This window comes from Nycticebus coucang, chromosome 1, assembly GCF_027406575.1.
Source record: "Nycticebus coucang isolate mNycCou1 chromosome 1, mNycCou1.pri, whole genome shotgun sequence".
Lineage (NCBI taxonomy): Eukaryota > Metazoa > Chordata > Mammalia > Primates > Lorisidae > Nycticebus > Nycticebus coucang.
The window spans coordinates 139,657,380-139,676,820 of NC_069780.1; the positions used below are offsets into that span (position 1 = coordinate 139,657,380).

Below are 19,441 nucleotides of genomic sequence, written 5' to 3' on the forward strand. Positions count from 1 at the left end.
AAGTGAGTTCACTCAAGGGGAAGGGCTCACCCAAGGGCATGACTATCAGAAGGCAGGGATGACCAGGGACCATTTTAGCAGCTGTCCACTGTAGACAACCAACTTAATGAGCAATCACAGTCTTTACCCTTGAGCTTTCAAAAACCAAATCCACTCTGAAAGGGTAGAGATGTACCACCATTAAAAACATTAAAAACCAAAATTTTTGTGAACTCTAAGAGCATTAAACATCTGACTAGCTGAAGAGACTTTTTTTATGTCAGAGAAAACACCATCTTTAGGGTGTATAAAATCTGATGACGGTGCGATCCCATCAGTGCTATTTGCACTGTAATTTTCCTTTCATGATGGGGTTTTCTGCATGTTGATAATTAGCAAGAATAAAATTATTCTGTTTTCTAGAGTAAAAGTAAATTCCCGTGTGAATCTAGCTCCTATTAAATTATAGAGGCCTTGAAATGGGCAGGAATGAGAGTCACTCCCTCCCATGGTTTGGTCATTTGAAGCTGCAGACAGGCAGCAGAGACCTGGGCACCTGAGCCCAGCTCCTCTTGGCCGCCGCACCTCAGACTACCACAGGCTGGCACCCACACAGCGTCACTGTGCTTGGTGGGGACAGCACAGTGGGAAGCCGACACAGAACCAAGACGGACAGAGACAGGCTCAGATTCTATCCAAGCAGCAGGTACTATCAGGGTGCTTTGCCCACCCTGTGCTCTGTAAATATTTTGTTCCTCTGAAAATTTAATTCTCATGGTTTGGAAAAGTTCATACATAGAAAGTTGGAGGTATTGTGAACCAGGAGAAAATGGTGTCTTGATTGTAGGTGTTCCCGGTCTTGGTGGCCTGTGTCCAAGCTTTGGGCTGCTAGTTAGAGCCACGCAGGGAATGCGAAGTGGAGAGTCTGGTTCTCTCACCAGGAGTCAGAAGCAGGGCTGGTTTTCTCCTCTCTCATACTTTGAGTCGACCACATAAACCCATCCCCTTTGCCCCATTAGGGGGTGGGGGTGGTGGCACTCCAGACTTTGGCCTAAACCAAATTCTCTATTTCACCTGCTTGCTCCTGACTCTAGTTATTAAGCCAAAGCTTTGTTCTAAATACAAGTTGGTACTGATTGGCTCTCTTTATCTCTGTCTCCAAAGATAAGTTATACATTAGCAAGATTATTAAGGGGCGGGCCAGGGGGAGAAGGCAGAAAGTTTAACTCTTGCTGGCATTTGAGTAGAAAGGGTGGGCACAGGGGCACAGGCAGAGAGACGGGACAGGTGCGCTTTCTCTGCACGCCTCTGCTACTCACCTAGGAAGCCCCTTCGGCTTCCACTCCCAGACAAGAGGGCAAAATGCCAGGAGAGAAGGAATTAGCTTGTTTGTGGGAGTGGAGGGACAGACGCTGGGGCTTAAGAGTAGGTTTTTCAAGTACGCTTTAGTACTACCTTATGTTAGGTGCGGTAGTGCCCGTGGGTGCACGCAGGGTGGGGGACTGCAAGGTGGCCTTGCATTTATTTCTGTTTGTTGAGGTCAGTAGTAGAAGTCTGCACTGGAAGTCTAAGAGCCAGTTACCTTCCTCCTTCTGTGCAAGCCGGGAGACAGGACTGCACGCGCTCCGTTCCCCCTAAGCTAGAAGATAGTGCAGAACAGAATGTCAGAGTTCCCCCAATCTGCTCCAGCTCCTTGCACACTCTCTCCGCATGCCCTCAGTAGTCCTTTGAACAAGCCAACACTTGCTTCCCAGCGTGCTCTGCGTTTTTATGATCAGGGTGCCCGAGTCATTCAGTTTGAGGAATACAAAGGCTCAGGAAAAAGAATGTGCTTTGCCGCACATATGTTAGGAAAATAAAAAGGAACAAACATGTTGAAGTCCGAGCTTTCATGCTGACGGGATCTATAAAAAAGAGACTTCAATTTTTCCTTTATTTTCTTTAGCAATTTACAGTGTTATTAAGTGTTAGAGTACACAGTTTATTCACAGTTACTTCAAGAAAGGGAGAAACTAATTCCAATAACAGAACACAAAAAAGGTAAGGCATTTCCAGTCAGCATCTGTTTCCCCTGTAAGTGTGTTACAACTGAGAGGTAAGCAGAGATGGGAAAGAAAAACACGCAAATCTTGAAAGGCAGGGACAGAGGGAGGGAGGGATATACAGTGTAGGTTATGCCTGTGACTCTGTTTACACCGTGACAAATAACACTTTTTAACGATTCTTTTGAATACACATATGTTTATAGTACATCTACATTAACAAAGGTGTTCAGTAATGTGAGCTGATTACTGACAGAGTTCTCATGGAATTTGTGGCTCAATTTTTAACTTACTTTGCAAAAAAGTGAGGCTTGGTATAAATTGACATGCTGCAAATGGCCTCATGCGAGCAACTGTTACAGGTCACCATGACATTTGGCTGTCAGTACACAGGTAAAGAACTTTTGGTTCAGGTGCTGGCTGAGAACATCCTCTCTTCCTAGCTAGTGTGACTTGGCCGGCGGGCCTGAATGTCCTTCTTGCAACTGGCCACAGAACTTTGCGATCTGAGAGTCCCATTTGGAATTGATAACTCATGTTCTGGGCAAAAGCAGTATTAACATCAAGTCCTCCAAAGAGTATGAAAACAAAACTCATTTTTCCCTCTATTAATAAGGAGAATTAACTCCAAATTTTATAGCTTAATTCCAACATTCAATGGAGAATTAAAATTTGACATCAATAAATCTTCAAATATTTATTGCGTGTTTTCTAAGGGCTAGGCACTGATATAAAGGGCTACAGGGAGCAGAGAATTGGAAGACATGATTTTAGTCCTCAAAAATCATACACTGTTTTTAAGGCTGAAGCACACTCTATAATGGGCTGTCCTAAGCTAAGGTGGAAGGTTAGACTCACAATCTCCTGGTTCTCCTGAAATATATATATAAACAAAAATTTTATGTACATCTACTTTTCAAGGGGAGAATGTCAAGGGTTTTATTTTTTAAATTAATTTTTAATGAAAATCATAACTATACATTTATGAGGTGCAATGTGATAATTTGACATAAAATGTGAAATGCTTAAGGATTTTAAATCAGGAATTTAAAGGAACATATTTCCTAATAAATTATCTAACAACTTAGGATCTATTTATTATTTGTAAATAAAACAAGAACTAACATTTATTCTTGTTTATGCTAGGTATTTTATTTATGCTAGGACTCTTCAAATTGTGACAATAATCCTGTAGGGTAGGCATTATTATTTTCCTATTTTATAGATATGAAAACTGAGCTTTAAAGAAGTTAAGTCCAAAGGCAGATGATTAGTAAGTGATAACTGAGGATTTGAACTCAGCTTCATTTGATAGCAAAGTCTGTGTTCTTAACCCGTGTAATATATAATAATTAAATATATGAGAGCTAAAAAGCACTAATGGGCAAAAGTAGCAGAGATTCCCACAGAAGGAAGGAATCGGGCACATTCTCCCCTCAAAAAGTAGATGTACACAAAATTTTTGCACATAATTTTAGGAGAACCATGAGCAGTGGCCAAGATGGAGAGTTACATGCTAGGGAATATCTTCATGGAAGAGGTAAGAATTGAATAGGTCTTGTAAAAAAAGAGTTTTCTGATTTGGTGCTCAGGACATGGGATTTTGAGTTTCACAGTATTTCCCGCAGTCCCAGTTGGTACTAACTGGAATGCCTTGCCTTACTATTTTTATGCGTTAAGTCTGCTTCCATAGCATACTTTTTGCACTAGGTAGGTGGGTAACTTTTTGCACTCCTGTAAGAGCCAGGCTCTGAATGAACATACAGAGGTGAGTAAGATGAGGACCTGCTCACAAACCCAGAGGAAATGTGGGCAGAGAATTCTGGTGGGAGGCGGCACGGTGCGGGAATACAGCAGAAGGCTGTGGGCAGCAGTGGGCAACTGGGAGATCAGGCTCATCTTCTTGGAGCAGACGGGATTGGGCTGGCCTGGAGAAGTGGGCAGGGCTTTGCTGGGGGAGCAGGGAAAGAGGATTTCAGGGTTGAGACCTGGATGCATAGCCTCTACCCACTGGCTTAGTTCCAGACTTTGTTGGGATTTATGATCCTAGGTCCTATCTGTAGGTGTCAGTTCTTCGTCACTATTGTCAAGGGACACAAGTGGATCTGATTCCTCTCCTGGCATTGCCTCAAGCTGGTCCAATGAACCTGCAGAGTATAAAACTAGTCCTACAGGCCTAGCTCAGCATTTACAAGGGGGAGCCAGAGTGTCCCCTTTGAGGTATCTATTTACTTTCTCAGCTTAGAAATTTTTTCCTAGCAATTTCCTTCCATAAAGTGACCTTTGCCTCTCAAGATGACTTCACCCAAGGAGGGTCTCTGCTTCTGAGTGGTTGTGCCCAAGTCCGAGGCCTGGATGTGGTGCTGTCTTCCCTCCTGGCTTCCACAGCCTCTGAGGTGTTTCAGGGAGGGAATCTCTGAACCTCCCCGCATTTTACTGTCACCCCAGTCATGCCAACACAGGGGTAGGCTTTCCAGAACTTACCACCCCTTTTTCCTATATGTCTTTCTCAGCAAGTGACAGGTGGACAGAAGCAAACCGCCTAGACCTGCAGTTATGTCAGGAGAGTCCTCATTCTATTCACTAGGTACCCTGAGTTAACTTTAGTTAAGACTCCTTAGAGACATCTGTTTAGTAAACTGTTCGCAGGGTTCATGTGAATTCAGTTATTTTTGATAAAAATTTGGATTTTACACAAAGGATCATATTGGGTAAGCTTATATAAGTGGCTTTATATTAATAGTATTTATTTTTTATGGATGCATGTGACAATTGACTAGTTAGTACCAGCAGGCCACATGTTCCTCTGGCTTTTCCTCCAACTTGACATGAACCTTGGGCATCATTCTCCTCTCTAGTCTTCACTTCCCATACTTGAAAACTGTGCAGCTGTTGGTTAAGGTCCCTCCAGAATTAATTATCTGTGAAATTACAGATGCAATTTTCATTTGTTCAAATGCAAGTTCTAAAAGCATACATTCAGTTTGAACTACTCTTCCTGGCCCCAGTTGTCCTAGGGAATCAAGCTGCTCTCTCTTAAAGAGGTTCTGTAGTCTCTCTCTTTCTCTCACACTCTCTTTCAATCCCCTCCCCCCGAACTAACTGGGGCTCACATAAGGAAATTGACTAATTTTCCTTTCAAGAAACCCTGTCATTTGTGGGGGATGATTCAGGTGTCTGGGATGTCTGGGTCACACATCATTAGGAAGAGAGTCTAACTGACCTCTCCCCCATCCCTGCCCTACCAAATAAATGCTGCTCTCTAATACCTTCTGCTTTCCTCTCTTTAATGTGATCTTGGCCTCCAGCAGCCTTATGAATGGGCTCTGAGTGCAATTGACTTCAGAGGCATTTCCTATTCTAGCCTCAGCTGCAGCTACCTGAGTCTGGTAAAAAGTCTACTGGATGATCGTCACCTTTGAGTAAGCCAAAGTGACTAGGCATAGGTGGCCATACAGAGGACAATGGAGAGAAGTTTCTCCTACTAGGGCTGTGGAGGGCAATGGACCTCTAGATGAATCAGACTTTCTCTACAGACTGGAAAGGGCACTGAAGACCCTTCCCTGGCTACGCCTAGGGGCTTTAGAATGAGTACCCTCACTCAGTGTGGGTGGACTTAGGAACCTCCATTTTCACAAGAGCCCATTTGATCCTTATGGAAACTAACTTCTCTTCCTGGCTCTCACCACTGGTTAACCTTATGTTATGTAATCATCTGCTTGCTGTCTTCTCCCCTGCAACCCCTTCCTACATTAGAATGCTCTATGACTATAGAAGATTTGCTTTTTGGTTTAGTGCCACAGATATCCTCAGAATCTGGCACGTAACAGCTATTCAATAGCTACTTATTAAATGAATTAAAGTCTGAAAAACAGTGCTCTCTTGAGCTGTTGCAAGATACTAATGAATTGTGCATTTCTTATAATAAATTTTCCTTCTGATTTATTGTGACAACACATGTGCGAGGGTGTTTGAGTATGTAGAGGTGGATGGAAGCAAGATCGGTAACAGCCCCAGGATTCAGGGCATGAGTTTGAACTCAATAAATGAAATATCTCTGTATTTTAAATTAGACAATTACTGTGGGCTGATATGTTTTTAAAAATGTTATTCTGTTAAGACATACTTTCATGCTGAACCAATGGAATGGATAGTGTAGAAGGAAATTATTTGCTATCAGGGTTTGACTGTAAATCTACCTCTGTATGAAGGAAGTGGTTGGCCAGACATCACAGTCTCGTGGCAGTGAAGTTTAAGCGTATTGTAAATACATTCTCTTTGCTGGTTTGTCAGGCTGGGCAAAACTTGACTATTCACATAATCTTTGTGTCGTTTATCATAGTCTCAAATGAAAAATATATTCTTGAGCTTTATACGTCTCATCAAAGGAAAATAAAGAGTTTTCTTGTCTATAGACCAAGCACAAGTATTAGGATGGCTTGCCAAGCTCAAAGTAGAACAAGAATGTAGCTGCTGCAGCCAAGTTTAGCTATCATAAATTTAAATGTGCATTCCTTCTACTTGAGAATGGTTTACTTCCGTCATTTGAAGGAAGAGCTGACTCTTCCATTGCTGGCATGTGCCAACCTTGGAAAAAAGCTATAAAGTAAATTAAAGTGCCCCAAAGCCGCAAGATATTTATTAGACTACAAAATGTGCACCACCTTTAAGATCTTTCCAGCATGCCTCATGATGAAGTTAAGCAGATGAAATTATGTAGCTACTGCCAAACCCTATCTCCCAATCTTACCTCTAAATATTAACTCTTAACCAAAGGGATGAGATAAAGAGATTGTGGAGAGGCGAGAAAGCCAAAGTATATGCTATTTCAATGAGACATTTTTACAGGAGGAGCAAAGAGAAGTACCACGAACGAAAATATAATTTTCAGTACACTGTGTCTTAACAGCCACCCTGATAATAGCGTTCTGGGGGTATTAGCTGCATATTTATATCTACTAAAGTGTTCTTTCGAGAGTGGTCAAATGGTACGTATTTAGGAAGCAGGTTAGTTTTAGCCATGAGACCAGGCATGTCGTTGCATGTCATCAAATAGAATGCTTCTGTCAGTTATGCGGAGAGAAGATGTTAGCAACCAGGAACCAGAGCTGGGGTGGTCACCCAGTGAGAATTCACATGAGACTCAGATGGACAAAGACAAGGTCATTTGGACAAACAACTCTCATGTAGCAAAAAGAAAAATGGGATCTATCTTGTGGCAACAGGACAAAAACTAGGAAGCGAGGAGCTCTGGAAAGTTGTATGAGCATTTTGAATCCATATCACCTTATAGGCAAAATTAATTCTGGTAGTTCCATGTTACCTTGTTGGGTAAACAGTTTCTCATATCTTTGTTTTTCTCCTATCAGTTTGTTATGAAGATAAAGGAGAAAGAAGGGAACAAACATGAATTGCCTGTCAATTGTGGATCTAGAATTTTACATATGTGTTCACAAAGCCCCCTAATTCTCCTGCGCTGGGGGCTAATCGTAAACGTTCAACAAATGTAACCAGGGCTCCATCCTACAGGTTCTCACCTTCACGAGTTCCTCCTTTCTGAGCAATTCTGACACTTGCCAGAAAAGGCTCCCTCCATCCTTTTTAATCGGACCCACATTATCTCTCACTCTAGATTTCTCCAGGCATTTCTTTCCATACCTTTCCTTCCATCACCCCCCCCATGACTTCTCCCCAGCCTGAGGCACTCTAAGTGCAAACAAAAACTGTTCTCTTTTTCCCAGAAAGCATGCCTACCACCTATTTTTAGTGTATGATAAAACTTTACAAATGGCTTGAGAATAACATAAAACAATAACAACGCCAAGACAGAAAATTCAGACCACTTATCAGAGATCCCTGCTCCTGGAAATCACGACGCAAGCTCCTCCACGGGTCAGCTGTTGGTTGCTTCCTTGTGGGCCCCCAGTCCGAGACGTAGGCAGGGGACCGACTATCTCTCTTAACTCTATACTTATGACTGAGGCCAAATTTCCCTCAATCTGTCTTAATGTCCCACATCAGCCTTGGCACAGATGTCTAGCTCCTCACTCTCCAGAATGTCTCAGTTTATAAAATAGGATTTGGCTTTTACCTATGGATAACTAAGTCCCCCTGGAAATGCTCTTCTCAGATAAAAGAGCCAACTTTCTCCAAAAGTATATTCTTGATTGACAGCAGATAGCTTTCTTTCTTTCTTTCTTTTTTTTAATTTAGCCTCCATAGAGCCGCTCAAAAATTGCCAGTGCCAACTATATTGCAAGTCTTCATGGCGAGGTATTGGGAAAAGTTTTCAATTAGCAAATCACATCTTGGATAAACCTCACTGGCTATGATACTGCCACTGTGTAAAGCTCAGATAGCTTTCTGATGGTAATTTTACTTTAGTTTTTTTTCTTTTTGGATGTGGCTAAATACATCACTATGATCTGAATGTGACTCCCAAAATTTGTGTGCTAAAACTTAATCCCCAATGCAGCAGTGTTGGGAGATGGGGCTTAATGTGAGATGTTTCATTTGTGATGGCTCTACCTACGTAAATAGATTAATACTGTAATAAAAAGAGCTTTCAGTGGAAGGGTCTTCTGCTATGTGGAGGGGCAGCAGGAAGGTTCAGGATGCCAGGACCTTGATCTTGGACCTCCCAGGCTCCAAAACTAGGAGAATTATGAGATTTATAAATGACCCAGTCTCAGGCATTTTGTTACAGCAGCACAAAACAGACTAGGACACACATATTAACTCATTATGTTAAATATATACAGCCTATATCTTCTACCTGTTGAGTTTATTATTGTCTTTCTTTACCTACTTTCTTTCTTTACCTACTTTACCTATCTTCTTTACCTGGAGTGTAAGCTCCATAGGGTGTATTTTGTTTATGGGCGTTTGTGTGACTATTGTATCTGAAACAGTACCTGACACTTAATAGTCACTCAGTATCTATTTGTCAAATGAATAAATCTTATTTTACCCTCAGTATTAGCCTATGAGGGAGGTATTATTGACCTCATTTTTCTAGGAGAGAAAAAGAAAGGCTAAAAGAGTATAAGTAAATTTTTCAGGCTCCCATGGACAGGATAGTTACTAGAACACTTTTTTCCCTTGAAGATCTAGTCTCCCTCTGTCATCCTGAGTAGAGTGCTGTGGCATCATAGCTCACAGCAACCTCAAACTCTTGGGCTCAAGTGATCCTCTTGCCTCAGCCTCCCAAGTAGCTGGGATAACAGGTGCCACCACTACGACTGGATAGTTTTTCTATTTTTAATAGAGACAGGGTCTCCCTCTTGCTTAGGGTAGTCTTGAAGTCATGAACTCAAGCAATCCACCTGCCAACGGGCTTGGCTTATAGGCGTGAGACACTATGTCTTGTCACTGGAGCACTTTCTGTAAGCTTCAGAATCAAGACTATTTCTGATATTTTTACTTATTTTCATATTGTTCCCTAATAATGTTTGCTGATTTAACTTTGTTTAAGGCTTTGTCAGAGCTTAATAAGACTTTTAAAGGAGACAGTTTCTCAGAGCAATGACAGTGGGAGTGGTGATGTCCCCAAGGAAATGATGAAATGCCACAGAATGGAGTCAGGACCATGTTATCTCAGGGTCTTATCCTTCTTGAAATTTATCCTTATTAAATTTAATTCTTACCTTTAATAAAATAAAACTAAACAAAAACCCTGATGTCCAGTAGCCTTTGCAGGGTTTGTCAGGATGGATTTGCTCCAGATTTGAGAGTTCTTTGCTCTCTCTCCTTGGGCCAAAGCCTGCTCTTGAAGAGCCTGTTGCATTTTGATGCCACGGAACAGAGGAAACTTGGATGAGTGGCAGTGGTACAAATCTACAACTTTGGAGCCCTGGGACACACTGTGTTGAGAATATACTCAGAGAGGCCACCATGAATTAAAAATAGAAAGAGAAAGAAAGACAAGAAACACTTACCAACATCATTGCAGTCCACAAATCATTTTGTAGGTCTTCATAGAAGAACTTTGTCACCTAGCATGGTGTGTAGCTCACAGAACACAGATATGTAATGGTTGACCAACTGGATGAGTTTCCATCACATCATACATTCTCCTTGTTTTTAAATCTGAATCAGCCCATGTTACTTATTCTTGAGAATTCTAGGACCTTTCTGAAAAACTGCAGAGCCGGTAGCTTTATGCTTTCACATCTAAAAATATAAAATCTCCTGACTTCATATGTCTGAGGTTTGGAGAAGATGCAAAAAAGACCTGAAGTAGGCATAAATGGGAGAGTCTGCCCAACTAAAAGTTCCCACAGTAGCCATGTCTGTGCTCCCCTGCTTCTTTTCAGAACATTCTACTCATCTGCCCTAGAAGAACCATCTGTCTGGACAGCAATCCTATCTTGGTAGGTGCCTGCTTCTCTCTGGTCCCTTAGCTTGGTTGACACTTGCACTGAGTCAAGCCAATCATACTTCTTCCCTGTGTCTGAAACTGGTGGGGGAGATTTTACTTCTTTCTGATTGTGAAGCTATTAGGGATTTGGAGTGAACATAGGACTGTTAATGGCGAGATTCCTGCCACCTGGAGACACTTTTTTATGACAGTGCAGCTAGCATTTTTCATAATAGTCAAAAGTGAAACCAACCCAAACATGTCACCTGATGAATAGATTAAAATGTGCCCTAACCACAAGATGGAGTATTATTCATTCACAAAAAGGAATGGATCGTTGACATGTACTACATCAGGGATGGACCTTAAAAACATTAAGGTAGGCAAAGGAAGTCAGTCACAAAAGATCAGATATTATCTGACTCCCTATGTATAAAATAGTCAGAAAGGAAAAGGCAAAAATCTGTTAGGACAGAGCATAGATTAGTGGTTGCCTAGTACTGGGGGCAATGGGGAGGTTTGAGATGGGGGGTTGATGACTAAGGGAAGCAAGCTTTCTTTTTAGACTAATGAACATATTAAATTGATTACCTTGATGGATGCACAACTCTGTGGATATACTAAAGCCATTACATTGTATACTTTTGTTTCAATTGGGCAGCATGTGAGTTATATCTCAGTATAATAGTTTAAAAAGTGCCGCTAACAAAAAGAGAGGCAAGGATGGTGTGAGACTCAGTTATGCAGATTCCATCCATGATCTTTCCAAAGGTTGATTTGATAAGAAAATCCCAAGGCTTTCTTCTTCCCCTCCTCTCCTCTCCTCTCCTCTCTTCTCTTCTCCTCCCTTTTCCTCATACTCCCTCACTCTCCTTTCCTTCTCCCCTCCTTCTCCTCTCTCTCCTCCTCCTCCTTCTTCCCAATTTAAGCTGGCTTTTTGTCACTTGCTGTCACAGCCCTCCTGTTACAAGGGGATTATATTTTAGCGTGAGGAGGTGGATATGTACCATCCCATCTGAGACCTCTGATCCTCTTGCTGCATAGAATACTATCACAGAGCCTAATGCATTATGAATGCTCAATAAATGTTTAACTCTAAACCTAAATGATGGAGCTTTTCCCATGGAGAATTGAATTCAAGGGTCCTCTCTTCCCACCTCAAGTTGATTTTCTTTGATGACATTATTCTGAGTTATCTCCAAAACCTTGTCTGGGAGATTTTTCCAGTATTCACACTTTCCCCTGAAAAAAATTTAAACTTTTACCTGTTAACTTGTGTTTAACTGGACTGTATTTATGGATGTGTAGATATATTTTGGGGTGTTATCACAAGTCTCCAGGTGGCGGGAAGAGTTTTGGAAAATTAAAGAATTTTTCAAACCCAAGCAAATGGAATAATAGCAAGTTACACTGGGCAACAGTGTGTGCAGAGGCAGACTCCTGAGACCCATGGGGTCAACAACACAGGCCAGGCAGAAGTGCATACACATGCGTGTGTGCGCATGCACACACATACACACACACACAATTTCTGTCTGCATGAATGTAGTTTGGGTCAGATACTCCTTAACTATGTCTGGCTTATCAGGAGAATAAGAAAAGATGTTAGTGAATATTCCATTATATCATTTAAATATGTGAGAAATGTTTTTGCATGATGCAACACAATGGTTATGTTTTAACTCTATAGATAAACACTTGCTGATAGCAGTGGTTCTCAAATTTTAGCATACCTCTTACCTCAAGGGCTTGTTAAAACATTGGTTGCAGGGCACCATTCTCTGTTTCTGATTCAGTACGTTTGGAGTAGGCCTGGGAACATGCATTTCTAGCAAATTCCCAGGGGGTGCTACTTCTTTGAGTCTGGGGAACCACACTTCGAGAGCCACTGATTTATAGTACATAGTTGGGTGCTTCATTTTAAACAACCTAGTCTTAATTTTGAAACTACTATTTCTAATGGTTTACAATTGTAATTTGATCCGGTGACTTGGAGGTGAAAATTTCATAGCTTGTATTTCATTCTTAAAACCTCAGTTTTAAAGGAAATGGTCATTATTTTAGTTTTTTTAAATTGCAGACCATAAAATTGGACAGTTTTTGTCCGATTCTATGGTTGTACTTCCCACATGAACTCATTCCCAACATCATTATACATCCTTGGGGGATAGTTTCCAATGTAAATTCCCAACTGAGCAGAATCTCAGAGGGGAGGAGGAGGAGGGTGGAGCGGCTGGATTCTCAACTGTCAACTGCGAAGAGATCTAAAAATAAATCCTCTCAGGCAAGAAGGCTGGCTCCGAGATGAAAACTGGGGATGATTGAGAGCCATTTGCAGAATTGCATCTGAGGTATAGAAGTCTTCATGTGACATTTCCTTTTTTTCCTCCACTGAGAGAAGAGAAATGTGCTGAAATACCAAAATACCAAACTTTGTGTGACTTCGAATAACATTATGAGAAAGGGCAAGTCAGCACAGAGGACACCAGGAATTTCAGTGTTCAGCTTTGAAATACCTCTGCCAAGTTTATTAACCCCTCCACAAGAGCAGTGCGTGCGTGCATGCCTGGTATGCAGGGACACGTAGGCATACTTACATTCTTACCCCCATGTGCCTGTGTCTTTTATCAAACCATTGGGGCTTTCAAAAATTTTTAATGTAATATGTGCAAAGATTTGCAGGTATCATGAGTATACAAGCTTGAATGTTCACACACTGAACACTGAACGCATACATGTATGCGATTGGGATCTAAATAAAAGGGCAAGTCATTACCATGCCTGGGTCTCCAGCCCTGCTCCCTCAAGCTGCCCCCTCCCCACCTGCCCAGAGTAACCTATCCAATCTTCTGACAGCATATATTACTAGATTGTTAAAATTTATTTTCAATTGAGAAATAATAACTGTGTATATTTATGGGATTCAATGTGATGTTTTGATCTATGTATACATTATAGAAAGATTAAATTAAACTACTTAACATATCCATCACCTCACCAATTTGTCTTTTTTTGTGTATGGTGAGAACATGGAAAGTGTACTGTTTTAGCAGTTCTGAAGATTAACGTATGTTATTATTAACTGTGGTCACCAGGCAGTGCAATAGATCACTAACATTCATTCTGCCAGGAGCCTAAACTTTGTAGCTTTTTGTCAACATCTCCCCTTCTCCCATCTCTCTCCCTCCTGCCTCCTAGCCACTTTGTTACCCTCTGGTTGTATGAAATCAATCTGTTTAGATCCCACATGTAAGTGAGATCATTTGGTATTTGTCTTTCTGTGTCTGACTTATTTCCCTTGGCATAATGTCTTTTCGTTCCATTGACATTGTCTCAAATGACAAAATCTTCCTCTTTTTAAAGGCCATATGATATTCCATTGTGTACGTATACAGGGTGAACATAAAGTTTGTGTGCAATTTAAAATAGTTTAACATAGCCAATTGCACATGAACTTGAGGGACACCCGGTATATGCTATATCTTTTTTTTTTTTTTATCACTTATCCACCAATAAACACTTATGCTACTTCTGTATCTTGGCTATTGTGAATAATGCTGAAATGAACACGAGTGTGGATATCTCTTTAACATATTGATTTTAATTCCTTTAGAGACATACTCAGAAGTGGGATGCTGAATTGTATATTCTACTATTAATTTTTTGAGGCACCTCCCTACTGTTTTCCAAAATTGCTGTACTAAGGGCTCCCTTTATGTCATGACATTGCCAACACTTATCATTTTTTTCTGATGATAGTCATTCTTGTGGTTTTAATTTGCATTTCCTCCATGATTAGAGATGTTGAACCATTTTTTCATTTATATGTGTGTCTTTTGGCCATTTACATCCCTTCTTTTGAGAAATGTCTCCTTTCGACAACATATAGACTTTGATTTTTATTTTTCTTCTTATGTAGATGGAGTCATACATCTATACATCTTTTACAAGGTCTGACAATCAAGTTTGTGAACTCATCCTAGGACAAGTGCTACAGACCTCTGATGAATATCCCTGCAGTCACCTTCGAAGAGCTCCCCTTGGAAGCCATGCAGTGATGTCAGTATCTAGTCCACCCTTCAGAGCAATTGTGGAACTCTTTCTCTGGAATGACCATCAGAGCTGTCATCCTATGAGGTGACAATTAAGTTCACAAACTTTCCACGGTTCGCTTATGTTGGCAGCACTATACAAACAACTCGGTAAGGTTTCATAATCTTGGTATGTCAGTGTCTGGCAGCTGTGTAGTGTGTCTTGCTGAGTGGCATTCATTGTTGTGTTTTTTGTGTGCTGTACAATGTCTAGTTTCTTTCATGTTTCTGATAATAATTAAGCTCTAACACATTTATAATTTTTAATTTAATTTTGTGATTAAACATAACATATCTGAAATATACCATTGCACCATGCACATTTATTGAGGTGTGGTCCCCCCAAATACCTTTCCCCTTCCCTTTTCCCTTCTCTGTCTCCTCTTCCCTTCTACTTTCTGGACTATTACGAAATGAGTATAATTGTGATGGGTGTGTTACTTAGTTCAGTGTAAGCTTTTCACATTGTATATCAAAGCAGTACCCTGAACCCCATAAATGCATCAATGTACAAAGTTATGATTTAATAAAAAATAATAAAAATAACATTTGGTAAAAAAAACAAAATTAAAGGGTATAAAATAAAAATAAATAGATATTTGTGCTAGTTTAGTGGGAAATCATTTGTTCTTGTTGTTGGACAGTATTCTATTGTGTTGATGGACCATAATAGTTACCCACTTGATCACTGATGGACATTTGGGTAATTTATAGTTTGGGCTTTGCTATGATTTGGATATGGTTTGTCTCCACCAAAACTCATGTGAGGCTTGGTCCCTAATGTGGAGGTGTTTGGAGGTGCTGCCTTTAAGAGGTGATTAAGTCTTTAAGATGGATCGATGTTACCTCGCGAGACTGGGTTAGTTCCCTAGGGAATGGATTCGTTCTCCCGGGAATGCAAAGGCTCTGGGAGAGGAGATGGTCATAAAGCAAGGTTACACTTTCTGCACCCACCTGCTTCCCCCTCGGCTTTTCTGCTATGTTATGATGTATCAGGAAGCCCTCACCAGAAGCCAACCACTCTCGTGAGGAGTTGACTTTCCAGCCTCCAGAATAATGAACTAAATAAGCCTCTACTTTTTATAAATTACCCAGTCTCAGATATTTTGTTACAGAATGCAAACCTAGTACTACTATGAAAGGAGCTGCTGTGAACAGTCGAGCTCATATCTGCTCTGACGAGCATGTGTGTGCATCTTGTTGGGCTTCAGGAGTGCAATACTCGTTCATAGATTATGCATGTATTCAGCTGTAGTAGATACTGACAAATCTGAATAGTTTCTCAAGTGTTTTGAGCAATTTACATTCTAAGCAAGAGTGTATAAAGTTTCAGTTTCTTTGCATTCTCAGAAATGCTTGACAATTCCCATCTTAATTAATTTTCAGCCATTCTGTGCTCAGGTAATACTATCCCATTGAAGTTTAAATCTGCATTTCATAATGACCAATGAAGATGAAGAACTCTTTTTTTTTTGGCCATTTAAACATTGGTCAAAAGAACATGAAAATGCATGAGATCCGTTGGGAAGGGCCTGTTCAAGTCTTTCGCCTAATTTTTACTGATTAATAGGATTTTTTTTTATATATTTAGAATGTGATTCCTCTGTCAGATATGTGTGCTGGGAATACCTTCTCCTGAGATGGGAATTTCTTTTTCACTTCTTTTCGTGTCTTTTGATGATCTTTTTCTTTTCTTTTCTAATGATCACTTTTTGTGACTTGTTTTAGAGTTTTGTTGTTTTTGTTTTCATGTTTGAAATCTTCAGTGTAGCTGGAATTGTTTTTTGTGTATGGTATGAGGCAATGGTCAAAGTTCATTGTTTTGTAAATGGCTATCCCACATTGTTTACTAAAAAGACCATCTTTCTTCATCTGTGTCTTTTATAGACTGAAAAGTCTTTGTTGACTATTCTTTTAAATTTCTTATTCATTGTGGTTCTCTTTTCTTCTTTATTTTTACAAGCACAGTTGCTGACTAAATCCATTTACTCTAAGCTTTTACTACAAATATCCCAACTGGCGTCTCTGTTCCCAAGATCTGACCACTTCAGTATCCATTCTCTTAATTTCTAGGCTAATTATTTTAAACAACGTTTGCGTCACATTCAGTTAAGAAGTATATTAATTTTCTGTGGTTACTGTAATAAATTACCACAAGTATAGTGGCTTGAAACTATAGAAATTTATAGATAATTATAAATGTATGTATAATAAATAAATGAAATTTATAAAATGAATAAAATATATTTATTTATATATAATATGTAATATATGTAATATATATTTATACATAATATGTTATATATTATATATATACACATATATATAGAATTTATATTATTTAAAATGATATAAATTTATTCTCTTACAGTCCTGGAGGGCAGAAGTCTGTAATCAGTAGAGAGGGGCCAAAACCAAGGTGTTGCCAGGGCCAGGCTCCTTTTGGAGGCTCTAAGGGCAAAATCAGTTCCTTGCCTCTTCCAGCTTTTGTGGCCACATCATTTCAATCTTCAAGACAAGCATCTTTAAATCCCTCTCTGCTAGGTGTTCACATCACTTTGTCCACTGTGTGTGTGTGTATGTTCAAATCTTCCTCTGCCTCCCTCTTCTAAGGATACAAGCGATGGCCTTTAGGCCTCTCCTTCCATCCAGATAATCCAGATAATCTTCCCATCTCAAGATCCTTAATTATTTCTGCAAAGACCAGGCTTGCACAAAAGGTCACATTCATAGATTTTCACTTGATATGTTTGGGGGTTTATCTTTCAGCAAAAAACTTTCAATCAAGCCCTACTATGTTTTTAAAATTCAATTTTTTTCAATACATTTGTGATTGAAAAATAATATATGTGGCAAAGTGAAAACCATTCCAACAAAGCCAAGAGATAGAAAAAAAAAAGTGACTATTTACCCAGTTTCTTCCTCATTTCTGAGAGGCAACAGCTATTCCCACTTTTTCACATATCTTTCCAGAACGGTTGTGTGCCTATGTAACTGTACATATGAGAATGTGTATGAATTTAGTTAGTTGTCTATTTATGGACATTTAATTTGCTTGTAGTCTTTTGTTATCATAGACAATGAAATGGACATCTGTATAAACTTAAGCAATTTGCTCCTATAGCATGAATTCCTAGAGATGAAATTGCAGGCTCATAGGATTACATGCATTTAAAGTTTTGATTAAAATTGCCAACTGTCTGTCTAGGTTTACAGTCCCACTACCCGTGTCTGCTATGACTTTTCGTATCAGTGAAAATCGATCCTTTGTTTCAGGGCTACTACTAGCTGGGGTGCTGAGCACCCTGCAAGGGAGGAGTGATGAGAGAAGGAGGGCGGACAGTGATGTGGTTGCCTGGATGGGAGACATCAGCACCTGGGGCCAGAATGTAGAAAAAGGAAGGCATCTGAAACAGAGTTTGTAAGACTGGGAGTGGCTAAGCTAAGTAATTATGAGGCCCAGTGCTAAATGGAAATGTGGGTCTGTTATTAAAATCTAGTAAGAATTTCACTGGGCGACACAGGCATTAACCAAATACAGTTCTCTTCCTAGCATGAGGCCCCGTATAAACACCCAGGACGTGTGCACTGCAGGAGACTGGGTAGCAGATTCACTGTGGGCCACAAAGGAGAATTAACATCCCGGGAATTTAAGGAATAAAGTGTACAAAATGTATCCCATCATTGTCTCCAAAATGACCAGTGACTCTGCAGGGTGTCCCAAAAGTTGTCCCTGAAGTCACCATACATAGGCGAAACTGGGAAATAGTAGCTAATGTATATTTACTTACAGGATATTCATGATAAAATCTTACAAAATATTCTGTATATGTTGGCCACCTCTTTGTAAAGTGAATTAAGGGATGAATATTTGGTGTGTTGTTGGTCTCATGTAGGACCTGGTCAAAGCAGACTGAAGCCCAGAAGGCACTCAGCTTAAATTCCAGGCTGAGGAGTGGTGGCTGGAAAGGGGTTATTTATATATTCCTTGGCTTGGAATAGTAAAACATTCTAAAAGATATGGTGTTTAATCATGTCTAAGCTGGAAGAATGTGGAGTCCCTGTGAGGAATTCTGCTCCAAGAAGATAAAAATAAGAAGTTGGTGGCTTCTCCTGTCAAGCTTTCCAAAGTGGGCCCCTTCATTTTCCTACCATCTGATTTGTGTTCTGAAACATTGTGCTTAAGACTAATGTTCCTTTCACCCACACTTTGTGAAATCTGAATTCTCTCGCCATTTCTCACTGCTCCCCCCAGCACCTGTTCTAGGCAAGAATGCGGTTGCACCTTGAATTGAGTTACGCAACAATGTTTACCTATCAGCTAGCTGCCCAGCTAACTACCCTTTTCAAAACTTCGAATTTCCTTTTCATTTACCATGCTCAGTCTTTGATAGGTAGACAGTTTAGAAAGAAATCATATTAAGAGGATATAAATCCACCAACAAAAGCTGCTGGAAAGTAACATGGGCAGATCTCTTTCTAGAAGACCAAGCTTCTCATTTCTGTAACATTCTTAGCCTTTCCTTACCCAGTGTCTGAGAATTTGAGACTTGAATCTGATCCTCTCAAATGGCACTGCAATATATGGCAATTACGTCATCTGAAGATCTTCCTAATAGGAAACTACTATATTTAAACAAAGACAATCTGTAACTTAAAAAATATTATTTAGTATGCAAACTTTTGGAATCAAATTTCAAGGCTCTGTAGGTCCAGGTACCATGTCGAACAAGTTTAACCTCAGACACACAGGAATGTACAAGTTCCTCTGAAAGGTTATGCTCTAAATGACAGGCCTCCCAACTTGAGGTTCCTTTCTTTACCAAGTGCATCAAAGTATCTAATTCCTTCTAAAGGAAACATTACCTTCATAGAAAACAAGGGGAAAAGATACTGTCAATTATTTAGCTAATTTGCTGATTTAATTAATATTTTTATTATGTAAAAATAACTATTTTTATTTTTAGGTT

General features: G+C 40.0%; 1 non-coding gene across 1 annotated transcript; it reads right to left on the reverse strand.

The window, feature by feature from the left end:
- Positions 1 to 8,234: 8,234 nt before the first annotated feature.
- On the reverse strand, positions 8,235 to 8,373 carry LOC128591861 (U4 spliceosomal RNA). Its single transcript, XR_008381682.1, has one exon. It is a non-coding gene; the product is annotated as a U4 spliceosomal RNA (small nuclear RNA).
- Between the last annotated feature and the right edge of the window lie 11,068 nt (positions 8,374 to 19,441).